The following is a 12761-nucleotide window of genomic DNA, read 5'->3' as shown; positions in this document are numbered from 1 at the left end:
CTCTCAAAAGAAGAGTCTTCGAGCTCTCCACCTTCACAAGAAGAACTACTAGGTTTGTCACTAATCAAACGACCTAGAGTGTTTCTTTTCCAAGCCCGTGTAAAAACTTCGGGCATACACTAGAAAAACAAAATTAAAAAGAAAAGTCCTAAAAAGGAAGGGATGTTCTATGCAAACACAAACAAGGCTGACTCCACCGCAGCAAACCTACTGATTTCGAGCAAACAAAAAGCATGATGGATCCACTTAGATTGTTTCTAGACCAGCTTCTAATCCTTCGAACGGGAATTCGTTACAATTTAAACAAACTCCTCTCGAATCAATCCGAGTTAAAATAAGTTGAATAAAGGCGAGGAAAGCTTGGTGGAGCTTTGATACCCAACGCCTCACCGGTATTACAAGGCGGCGCAGTCACGCATTCAACTTACAGAAACCGTCAAGAACTTCGAAGTATGCTTAAAAGAGTAACCAATATTTTTCGAATGACTTTCCTGTTAAGCTCGTTACCCTATCGGTCTCGTTCTAGTCAAAATTTTAGGCTTAGGTTCGCGTTTGGTGTCGTTTTCCTAAGGCGGGCAAAAAGAGAACGGTGATGAAATCCGAACCCTTATCTTGTATGTCCAGTCCTTGCCCTTTATTAGGAAATTAAAGCAGCCGTTTCAAGTCCTCAACATATATGCATACGAAGAAGACAGTAACTCGCTGACATGGGATTCGCGAGTGTTTCGGCAAACTTACCTCCCGTACCAGACGGGGGATGAACCTTTGTAGTTGACTCGGGCCACGACTCCTATGTCATGTACGAACCCGAGGGGCCGAGGTGATATCGTAATCACCGTCCTTCTCTGCAAACAGTTTATATTTAAACTACCCTTCCGTAGGGTTTAAAAAATAATGTCCCAAAATTTAAAGTCCAAAGTCCAAAAATATAAAGTGCAAAAGAAAAAGAAAGTCTAAAAAAAATAAAAATCTACAAAAATAAAAATTTCTCTTTTTTTTTTCTTTCTCTCTTTTTTATAAAAAAAAAAAAAAAAAATTCTTTCGCTCCTTTCGCTTTACCTTTCACTCAAAGTCTTTATGTATTCACCAAAATCTTTGGCAAAATTTTCTTTCGCTCCAAATTCCGAATTCTGTAAGAAAAAGACAAAAACCCAAAAACGTAAAGAATAACAAATAAAATAAAAACCTAAAAAAAAAATCTAAAAACTCTAGCCTAAAGACAAGTCCGCGTCGGCGGCGTCAAAAATTTGATGTGTTTTCAAAGTTGTTGTAGTAATATGATTCGCTCAAGACTTGTGAAAGCGGATTTTTAGATTTTTTTATAATAAATAAAAATAGCGAACTAAATTAAAAAGATGTTGTGAAAATTATGGAGAGAATAGGGCTAGGATTCCACCATTGGTTGATATTAGCGATTTAATAAAACAATAATTATGCAACCCAACATTCAAATTGATTCTAATAGTATTGCCTAGACATGTAGATTTCCAAAAGAATAGATGTTAATCCAAGCATAGAATATCAAAAGCCTAAAGCAAGCATATTCTATCAAGAGAAAATACACCTAACTAATCAAAATCATATAAACAATTTTTAGTTCAATGCAAAAATCATAATAGAGTTGTTGTAATTGATTAATAGAAATATATCACTTTTACCGAAATAATGGCTTCCTCCAAGGCCCCAAGAATTGGGTTTAGCTCATCATGATGTTGGAAACACGCTCAAAAGTTGATTTCATTGCTCAAAGTAGGTGTACAAATGATGAAATGGAAAACATGATGAAAATTGGGTGTTTGCAACGTTTATAATTGTTGCAAAACACTGTTACAAAGAACGATAGAAAAGAACTGTTGTTGTTGTAACTCTGCGACCCTCGTGTGTCTGTCGTTGTCACTGTTGATAAACGACTGCCTCTGGTGGTCTTTTGTTCTTCGTGTTCTTGGTGCAGCAGCAGAAACAGAGTTCTGAAACTCTTGATTCACGCCTCCTGAGCTCTCCTCTCGACCCCAAACTCTCCGTCTCCCTTCTCTATGATCCCAGCAATCTATTTATACTCCTCAGCCTCATTTAATCACGCCATAATCACAATATTCTTCATCGAACTCAGGCAGTAAAGAAAATATTCTGGGAATATTTTCTTCTCTAATTTAGCTTCTCACGCGTTTCTACATCTGCAAAATCTCCTTATTTATCTTTGTCAAGGACCAAAGTGTTGCTCGAGTCATCAAACATGAGCAGAACATGTTTAAATTCTCCAAAACTCATGCAATCCCGTGAATTGTTCCTCTCATGCACGTGCTGCTCTGTTTTCTTCTCACGGATTTTTCAGCCAAATTTGATCGAAACAAACACCCATACCAGCTCTGTTAGGACATATCACAACTACCCATAAAGTTTCAACGATTGAATCGCACAAAAACTCCTCCAAAATCCGATCGAAAAATCTGCCAGTGAATGGGAATATTTTCCCGCCAAAATGTTTTTTTGAAATGTTGAAGATGAAGTGCCCCTATCCTTTCCTGGGGTGCGAATAGCAGATGGGTACTAAGGACAAATTTGGGTGTTGAGGATGATTGGGCTACGCATAACCTTGGGTGTCCCTTAGCCAAATCTTGGGTCCGTATAGCAAATGTCCTCTAGGGGTCCAAATATCACTTTTTGAGCAACTTTTTCCGCACAAGTGTATTTCTCCAAAAACACTTACACAAACATAAAAACACCATAATAAGTACAAAATCAAGCACTAGCAATAGAGACACTAAGGACAATTCAGACACAAAAATGTGTCTATCAGTGACAAAACTATCAATACATATGGAATACAAAAAAGATAAAGAAACTTTAGTAGCTCCTATTCCACATGTCTAATCTTCAACATTTCTCGAAATCTTCGTCACTTCCAAGTACTCCAATGATCCCAAAGGTTGTAAATTTAGCATCACCGGTGTTGAAGATCCGTAGCTATAACAATGAGAAAACATTGGTCTCGATCATTGTTATACAGTGTCTTAGTATTATTACACAGTGTCAAAGTCCAATTGTATCACAACTTCAATACTCCATCTCACATGGAAACCACTCCCCCTTACACAATGATCCGAAAACCATATGTATCTGTAGTGTGAACAACATATTAATTCTCCGCCTTTTTGTCAATAAAATTGGCACAGGTACAAGAACGGGATCATAATGAAATTTCCGTAAGAGACATTTCATGACTAAAAGAAAATACATACCATCTAATTTAGATGAAATCATATAGCCGAAGCTAATAGAATTCATCAAGGAGTTTAAAGATACAAGATAACCCCTTTAAAATTCCACAGCCGCACACCCCTCAAGATATGACCATTAAGCACAAGTTCAAAAAAACTCTCCCCCATTTAATGTCATTTCCAAGGGAACAACAAGAGCGACCTTAATTTCAAAAGAAAAGAAGGATTTTTATTGGACAACAAAAACCATGAGAATGATTTTCTATATCCAAAAACTCAATCAAATTAATCACAAGTAAACCCATGATTAATTTAATCAAAATACGCAATCAAATTAAACACAAAAGTGATCAACTTAATTGATTATGCTCGACATAAGAGAACTTACGGAGCATACGACTAACATAACCATTAGAAAATGAATGGGATAGTCTTTCATATACTCAACATAATAGGAATCTTACGGAGTATGAAAATACTCAACTAGATTAATTACAAGAGAACCCATAATTAATCTAATTGGAATAGACAACCAAACTAATTACAAAAGTAATCAATTTAATTGTCATTTGTTTTGCTCGACATAAAAAGACTTATGGAGCAATAAATAAATAACCAAACAAGATGATTAATTTAGTTCAAGAATGCTCAACATAAAGTACCTTACGAAACAACCAACAAATCTAATCAACTTGGTTGTATCGTGCTCAACATAAGACACATTACGGAGCCTCACAGTATCACATAAAATATGGATCAGTGAAGATCAATATTGTGGAATACACAAGGATTCATTCTATCTTTCATCACTATTTGCATAACAATTTTTAATAGACATAATCCTTGAACACAAAAGATTTTAACCTATCTTTCATCACAGAATTGACAATATAGGCTTAACTTTTGTATATGTCAAAAGTCTATTCATCCTTAAACCAATACATGAATACCGATCATGAACGACTTTACTTTTGACAAAATATGGGACAACATAGTTCACGGATGTAAACACCAATATCCCATAACAAATTGCAATATAAAAAATCATAAAGATTAAATACTGCAAACCATCATCCTCCAAATATTTTTAGAATTTAAACCAATAAACCTAAAAAGAACAAGAAGATGAAAAATAATAGCTATGTGTAGTCACAATCATTGCTATTCAAGCACTAGTTATTATTCCAACTAAACAAAAAATAAGACATACTAGGCAACAATATCTTTGAGAAATTCCTTATCATTCCCGAACTCCTTGTCGTCAACATCCATCGGAATATAAGGTTCGTGGAGGAAGGAGTCAATACAAACAAACCGTCTTGCCTGATGATGTCGAACCATGTCCTTTTGAATTTCCAAATATCTTAAAACGCAAGCCTTTATTTTACTAATCTCCTTTCTTACTTCCTTCAACTCATCAAGAACATCGGAAAAATTCTGAGAGTTAGAAGGGACAACCCTTGGCTTTCTTGTATTCCTCCTCTTTCTTTTCAAGGAAGGAGTTACTGGAGATTTCTCTTTTTCCTTGATTGATGGCTTAACAATCATATTGACATATTTTCCATCCAAATACATGATGCTTAGAGAACAGTTATAAACAACTGGTTTTTGTGTGTGGAATTCACAATCTCATCAAGCAGTCTTAAGATATAAAAGATATCAGAGAGGAAAAAGGAATGTAGGGATTGCAACCTTTAAACAGGTTCGTGGACGCCCAATTCTAAACCCTATAAAGAGTAAAATTGTCGATAATAACCCTTTACTTTATTTGATAGACAGGAAAAACAATCCTAAGAAAAAAAAAACTTTTCCTAAAGCCTGAGAGGTACACAATCTTATCTCTTTTTGATCAGGCACATGAGACAAGATTTACCAAACAACACAATTAATTTGTGTTGTGGTGAACAACAATTTGTCCACCATTTTCTTCTTGAGAGGAATCCTCAGACTTCTGTCTATCAAAGCGGTTTGACCATACCTTCTTCTCCAATGGTCTTATTTTGTCTTCGGAAACCAACTTCTTAGACGAAGATAAATTCCTACATACCTCAGTAGTATTCTGAGCAAGTTTAAGCTTCCTTGCCAATCGATTTGATATTCGTTGAAGTTTGTTGGCATGCCTCACTTGATATTTGTACTTGTAACATCTTGATAGTTCATGACCCTTCTAAGAACAAAACGAGCACTAAAACTTAGATAGTATTCAAGCATCTGTGGTGTGAAAGCAGCCAGACACATAGTGATCCTGAAACATTAGAATCAGAGTTTCCAAAGGATGGGTCAATTGATTCTTCCAGCTTGATTGGATTCTCTTATTCACCGAAACCATCAAGGTTGATATATGTATTGCTACAATTATAAAAATCAATGTTTTAACATATAAGACCAACACTTGAATTCCTATCTTCATCAGAATCATAGATCTCAGACATCTCATCAAGTGTTACATCAAGACCTTTGTTCCCAGTGTATTTTCTACGATTTGGGAACTTGTTTTCAAAATGACCAAAACCTTCACACTTAAAGCACTGTGACATATCCTCGTCATCATCCTCGTTAGCATCCCTGTTTTTAGGAGGAACGCGATTGTGAGGTTTATCTGACGACCTAGGTTTGTCTCTTGAAAACCATTTACTTCTCTTCAATAGAAGATCCCTAAACTGTCTTTTGATCAAGGAGACTGATTTGTCAAGATCTTCATCCGAAAAATCACCCTCAGACTGATCATCCTCAGAGGCATAAACACTTTTACTTTTATCAAGTAACTTAGTGTTCTTTTGTGCTTTAAAGGCAACATCCTTTCCGATTTTGGATGTATGCTCATGATCAAAGATCTTTAGCTTTCCAACCAATGTATTTCTGTAAAGATTATCAAGGTTATTCCCCTCAACGATGGCATGCTTCTTAGACTCGTATCTAGATGGCAGCAATCTGAGAATTGTCATCTCAATGTCCTTTTCAGGAATAATCTTACCCAATGCAAAAGATGCATTAACAATTTCAGACACTCTGTGATTAAACTCATCAAATGCATCTTCATTTGCCATATGAAGGTTCTCCCAATCTGAATTAAGGTTTTGAATCCTAGCTTCCTTTTCACTGGAGTTTCCTTCAAATACGGTTTCTAAGATATCCCAAGCATCTTTAGACCTAGTGCAATTTGACACATGGTGCTGAAAATTTAGGGTAATGGAATGTATGATGGCATTCAAACCGTCGGAATTTTGCTTTGCAGCAAGTATCTCGGCAGGATTATATTCACCAATATTCTTGGGAACGTTTACATCTCCAACTTCCACAACGGGAGCATCATATCCATTAACAACATATACCCATGATTGAAAATCACGCGCTTGAAGAAAAGCTCGCATAGCAATTTTCCACCATAAGTAATTAGAGCCATCGAAGACTGGTGGTACGTTAATAGAGATAGCACCTCTGTCCATAGAGTCAGATCGCTACAAACACAGACTTATAAGGTATTGAACGTGTTTGGCTGCTCGGATACCAATTGAAAAAGCGGGGGTCTAACAACACCACCCAATATTTTGCTTAGCAATCTGTATGGAAAAACTCAAATATACTTTTAAGAGAATCAACAAGACTTAATCAATTAAAAGTACATCAACGAGTTTATATCTCTCTCTCTTGATTTGATTTCCTCAAACAGAAACTGCGAGTACTAATCAAATACAAGGAATAACTTGGATGGTACCAAAGACCAATATCCAAGGATCAATCAATGAAAATCAACAACCAAAGGTTCGATTACTCTAATAGATGATCTAATGCACAACCTGTATTATTTCAATTATAAAGATAAAACAATATAATGCGGAAACTGAAATAACACAGACACCAGAAATTTTTTAACGAGGAAACCGCAAATGTAGAAAAACCCCGGGACCTAGTCCAGATTGAACACACACTGTATTAAGCCGCTACAGACACTAGCCTACTCCAAGCTAACTTCGGACTGGACTGTAGTTGAACCCCAATCAGTCTTCCACCGATCCAAGGTACAGTTGTACTCCCTACGCCTCTGATCCCAGCAAGATACTGTGAACTTGATTCCTTTAGATGATCTCACTCACAACTAAGAGTTGCTACGACCCAAAATCGCAGGCTTTGACAATAAACAAATTTGTCTCACACAGACAAGTCTATCAAAGGATCAATTTGTCTCCCACAGAAAAACCCTAAAGTTTTTGTTTTGTCTTTTTGATAATAATCAAGGTGAACAGGAACTAATTGATAATCTGGTCTTATATTCCTGAAGAACAGCCTAGATAAATCAATCACCTCACAACAATCTTAATCGTATGGTACCGAAACAAGATGTTTTGGAATCACAAACAATGAGACGAAGATGTTTGTGACTACTTTTTGTATCTTGCCTATCAAAGATATTAATCTCAAGCCAATCAATCTGATTGTACTCGTACGATAGAAGATACAAGATCAGATCACATAACTATGATAAAAGTAGTATCGGTCTGGCTTCACAATCCTAATGAAGTCTTTAAGTCGTTAACCTGGTTTTAGAAGAAGAAAACCAAAGGTTAAAGGAGAACCTACTCTAGCACGCAAACTAGTATCACACGTAAGGTGTGGGGATTAGTTTTGCAGAGTTGTTGGATGTCCCCTTATATAGTCTTTCAAATCAGGGTTTTTCCTTGGTCACAAAGCAAACAATATCTACCGTTAGATGAAAACCTGATTTAGATTCAAGATAATATTTCTCAACCGTTAGATCGAAAACTTATCTTGTTATACAAAAATGAAATGCACGCTTCTAGGTTTGTTAACCGTACTCAAACGTGTACATTGTTGGTTCAACAATAGTTAACCAAAAGGTTAGCCATATGAGCATTTCATACCAACCATATTCTTCTTCACCATAACTAGTTCAAATGACTCAAATGAACTAGTTAGAGAGTTGTTTTATTGCAAGGAAATATTATGTACTACACAAGACACAATTAAAGCAAAAATGATTTGATTCACTCGAATCGGTTCATGAACTTTATAGCCACGGTTTGCAAATTGCATTCATTAGTCTCTATAAGTTAAGTTCAGAAATCATCTTCAGATATATAGCCTTCTTAAGTTTGCACACTAGGTTCGCGGACTTAAGCAACCGAGAAGAGTTTACAAACTCCAGCAGAAAATCTCGGCAAAGACTTTCCGCCGGTTCGAAGGCTGGGTTCGCGGACGCAGCTAGTTTGTCAACTCCAGCAGAATTTCTCGGGATGAGAAGTTCGGCAGTTCGCGGACTTGGCAACAAGCCATTCTTCCGGTTTCTCTTGATCAACAAAGTTCGAAAACTTTGGTTCAAGGGATAAGACTTATGCACATATGTGTTTCCACAACAATACTTATGTCCATCATTGATTATGTAATATAAACTCTCATTCCAACCATTGAAACATTCTTATAGGACGTTATATAATTGTTACACTATTTCTCGTCAAAGCAATTTTCAAAGTGATTGAAACATATCATGACCTTCGTCACTAGGTAAAGATAAACATGATCGCAGCGAAATGCTTACCAACACATATTTAGAGATATTGATAGGCGAGGTATACTCGGATAGAAATACCAAATGTGTATAATCTAAGTCTATATATAGCAACGACTTTTTATCTCAAGAAGTAGGAGATAGAGTACATAGACTTTTGAGTGACAGATAAGTTCAAGTCTTCACATACCTTTTTGTCGAGAAGTTCCACCGGCTCCTTGAGTATTTCTTCTTCTTGTATGATGAATCGCATGAAGTCCTTGATCTCAACTACACTTTCTATCCTAGTCCGAGATTTTGCTATAGTAGGCTAGAAATCAAGACTTATAGTTTTGATCACTAACATTGACAAACATGCTTGAGATAGCAATGCATGCGAGTTCGACCGAGCAATGCTCTAACAATATCATTTTACTGAAAAGGAAAAGATATAACATATATTTCATAGTATTACACTCAATGTGTTATGATATTTATTTGAAACCTGTGATATGGAGCATACTGCATGTATCATAAAAAATATCGATACCCACAACGAGTCATTATATTTTAGAATCACTATTAACTAGGTGGTAGCACATTGAGTCATATTTTTCTATTTTATGTCTCTTCTTCGTTTGTAGGTGCATGGAACACAACCATTACTCCCACACAGGGTGGTTTTAATGATGTAACTATATTTGTTATAAAAGAGTCTTTTAACAATTGCGAACTTATCTGTTTGTAGTTGTTAGAGCACTGCTCGGTCGAACTCGCATGCGTTGCTATCTTAAGCATGTTTGTCAATGTTAGTGATCAAAACTATAAGTCTTGATTTCTAGCCTATTTATAGATATCTCGGACTAGGACATAGTTTGTGTAGTTGAGCTTTGACTTCATGATGCTTATCACTTGAAGACGAATAACTACTAAGGAGAGCTTGTGGAACTTCATCGACAAAAGGTGTGTGGAGACTTAAACTCATCTATCACTTGGAAAGTCTATTTCTACTCTATCTCCTATATTGAGACATAAGTCGTGTACGATATAGTTTTCTCTATACACATTTGAGATTTCGAGTTGAGTATATCTCGCTTACATACTTCTCGAAATATGTGTTAGTAAGCTTTCGCTTCGACCAAGTTCATATTATATCATGAGAAAATTGCCGAGTAACATCTTACATGGTTTGTGTGATACAATCATTTGGTGTAAGACTTGGAATGTTTCGATAATGATTATTTCAATATCTTGGAAATTTCTTTAATGCTAATAGTGTGTGAAAACAGCTATTGTCATTATAGAAGAATGTTTCAATGATTGAAATAAATAGTTGATAATGTAACCATCTTTGGATATAAACATATATAGTGTGTTCGCACATTAGTGTTTAAATCCATAAACCGGGAACCAAGTGTATGCATATGTGTGTATACCAAATTGGTAAAGGAGACAAGATAAGTATGCGTACCCGTACGCATATTGGTAGAAGTTTTCGAACCGAAAATATCTGCTGAGTTTGGGAATTACAAACTCCTAAACTAGTCACCTTAAGTACGCGTACCCGTACGCATACTGGCGGAAGTTTTCAAACCGAAAATTTCTGATGAGTTAGGAAACTTAACAAACTCAAATCTGGTTGCTTAAGTACGCATACCCGTACGCATACTTAAGCTGGTTATTTTATCAAATCGGGTTGTTCATGAACTTAAACATTTAAATCATAAGGAATACAATCTTTGCAATCCATGGCTATAATGTTCATGATTGATTCGAGTGAATCAAACCGATTTTGCTTCAATTGTGTTCTTGTTAAATCCATGAGAATATAGCAATTGAACAACTCTTTAACTAGTTTCATTTGAGTCATTTGAACTAGTTATGGTTAAGATGAATAAGGTTGATATGAGAGTAATCATATGGAAAATCTCGGTTAACTATTTATGAACCAACATGGTGTACACGTTTAGGTACGATTACATAAACCTAAATGAGGGTACATTTAATTTGTGTGTAACAAGCTAAGTTAAATCTAACGGTTGAAAGATATTAGCTTGGTTGAATCAGGTTTTTCATCTAACGGTGATTATTGAATGCTTTGTTACCAAGGTAACTTGGATTGCAAACCCTGATTTGAAAACTATATAAAGGAGAACTCTAGTAATTGGGAAACCTAATCCCCACACCTCCTGTGTGCTACTAGTTGCATAACTAGAGTCGATTCTCCTTTAACCTTAGGTTTCTTCTCGAGACCTTGTAGGTTAACGACTTGAAGACTTCATTGGGATTGTGAAGCCAGACCCAACTATTCTCTTTGTAGTTGCGTGATCTGATCTTGTTGTTTCTTTCGTGTTGAGTACAATTGGAATAATTGACTCGAGATTTTATATCTCCGATAGGCAAGATATAAAAGTAATCACAAACACCTTCGTCTCATCGTTTGTGATTCCACAATAACTTGTTTCGCTAGTCGATTAAGTTTATTGTGAGGTGATTGATAATACTAGGCCGTTCTTCGGGAATATAAGTCTGGTTTATCAATTGGTTCATGTTCACCTTGATTTATCAAAAGACGGAGCAAAAACTCTTGGGTATTTCTGCGGGAGACAGATTTATTTAATCCTGTAGACATTTCTGTGTGAGACAGATTTGTTTATCAAGTCTTCGACTTTGGGTCGTAGAAACTCTTAGTTGTGGGTGAGATCATCTAAGGGAATCAAGTGCGTAGTATCCTGCTGGGATCAGAGACGTAAGGAGCGCAACTGTACCTTAAATCAGTGTGAGATTGATTAGGGTTCAAGTACAGTCCAGTCCGAAGTTAATTGGTAGTAGGCTAGTGTCTGTAGCGGCTTAATACAGTGTGATGTCCAATCTGGACTAGATCCCGGAGTTTTTCTGCATTTGCGGTTTCCTCGTTAAAATTTTTTTGGTGTCTGTGTTATTTCTTTTCCGCATTATATTTTGTTATATAATTGAAATATCACAGGTTGTGCATTAAGACCAATCAATTAGAATATCCAACCTTGGGTTGTTGATTTACATTGATTGACACTTGAACATTGGTCTTTGGTACCGTTCAAGTTACTCCTCTTATATTCAATCGGGCTCGCAGATTTCTATTTGCTGATTGCTGATTGCGGATTGAATTAAGAGTTAGAGATATTAAACTCTTTAATATACTTTATTCTAGATTGAGTATGACTGTCTAGTTGATTCTCTAGAAAGTGTATTGGAGTAAGTCATCTCAGATTGCCAAACGAATTGTTGGGTGTGGTTGTTAGACCCCCGAGCAATATTGCTCAGAAAAGTTAGAGATAAGTCATGTAACAAGTAGTCCCTTGTGGTAATTACTTGGAACTTGATTTTACATCCTTCAAATTACGAAAGACTCTCATTACAAGTTAAGTTTTAACCAAGAAATCAAACTAGTTGTGTATGAATGCAACTCTAATATCAATAAAGAGTTAGTTTGTAGGTAATGGGATATCGTCACAGAGTTCTTCCATGGATGCGTATATGATCATGGATAGAACTAGGGATTTGAAAAGTAGTGCCCACCATTGCTGGCAATTTGATACTTTACACTTAATATGAAAGATGTAAATTCAATTCTTATAAATTTCTATGGATTCTCATAATAATATTAAGAGACGAACGAAATGCTAGACTAGCACGCATGTGGTGAATACGGCTGACAATGAAAAAACTGATTTTGTATTTAAACAATGTTTTCTTGCTTCGATTCAAATATTAGTACACTCATCAAACACTATTTGGGAGTCCATTATTGATTACAGAACGTACAATTAGTTCAGTTTTCAAGATTGCAAACAACCCCCAAGCAAAAATAGCTGGTTCACATTGATAAAATTACTTTACCCTATATAAAATACCGAGGCCACCCAAGAGACTTGCTTTCACCTTACTTTTTTTTTGATCGGTAAAGAATTTGATGCTGGCGAGTTTCGAACTCAGATCATTGGTATCATCACCAGTGATGACACCACTCTTTCATATGTTTTTTATTAGTGTTATCTAGC

The sequence above is a fragment of the Papaver somniferum genome, chromosome 3, assembly GCF_003573695.1.
Source record: "Papaver somniferum cultivar HN1 chromosome 3, ASM357369v1, whole genome shotgun sequence".
In the NCBI taxonomy this organism is placed as follows: domain Eukaryota; kingdom Viridiplantae; phylum Streptophyta; class Magnoliopsida; order Ranunculales; family Papaveraceae; genus Papaver; species Papaver somniferum.
This window is presented reverse-complemented; position numbering follows the sequence as displayed.